Source organism: Volvox carteri (assembly GCF_000143455.1).
Source record: "Volvox carteri f. nagariensis unplaced genomic scaffold VOLCAscaffold_78, whole genome shotgun sequence".
NCBI classification, from domain to species: domain Eukaryota; kingdom Viridiplantae; phylum Chlorophyta; class Chlorophyceae; order Chlamydomonadales; family Volvocaceae; genus Volvox; species Volvox carteri.
Window position 1 is genome coordinate 503454 of NW_003307621.1, and position 835 is coordinate 504288.

Consider the following 835-nt stretch of genomic DNA (forward strand, 5'->3'; position numbering starts at 1 on the left):
TGAGTGCAGAAGTTCGTCTTTGTGTTACAAGATTGACGAGGCTCGGTAATTAGAGCAGCAAAAACAGCAGCATCCTGATGCATGAGTTGCACTAATGACAAAGTCTGCAAGTCTGCTCACACACACAAACGAAACCCCCCGAACCGCATCATGCCAGGCCATGCCCCCCGAACCGCATCATGCCAGGCCATGCCCCCCAAACCGCATTTTGCCAGGCCATGCCGCCCGAACCGCATCATGCCAGGCCATGCCCCCCAAACCGCATTTTGCCAGGCCATGCCGCCCGAACCGCATCATGCCAGGCCATGCCCCCCAAACCGCATCATGCCAGGCCATGCCCCCCAATCACATCATGCCAGGCCATGCCCCCCAAACCGCATTATGCCAGACCATGTCCCCCGAACCGCATCATGCCAGGCCATGCCCGCCGTGCACGATACCGTGCTAAGGCGCCTCATGTACGTCGCAGCCTCGTTAGAGCTGAGGCCGCGCAGTCCTTCAGAGCTTCAAACACAAACTCTGCGGAGAGGAGACCCTGCACAAGTAAAGATGACACGGTTAAACATGCGGATTCCAACGACTAACGGTTGCATTTAAGTGCGAACAGCAGTTAAAACCCTAAGCTTGCGGCCCAGACTTACCGTGCACGATACCGTGCTAAGGCGCCTCACGTACGTCGCAGCCTCGTTAGAGCTGAGGCCGCGCAGTCCTTCAGAGCTTCAAACACAAACTCTGCGGAGAGGAGACCCTGCACAAGTAAAGATGACACGGTTAAACATGCGGATTCCAACGACTAACGGTTGCATTTAAGCGCGAACAGCAGTAAAACCCTAGC

The 835-nt window shown here is 56.0% G+C and overlaps 1 protein-coding gene across 1 annotated transcript in view; it reads right to left on the reverse strand.

Moving 5' to 3' along the window:
* The window catches only part of VOLCADRAFT_98891 (uncharacterized protein), a gene marked incomplete at both ends in the record, with an annotated part of 26460 nt that overhangs the window by 483 nt on the left and 25142 nt on the right, over positions 1-835 (reverse strand). The gene's annotated exons all lie outside the window — the stretch shown is intronic.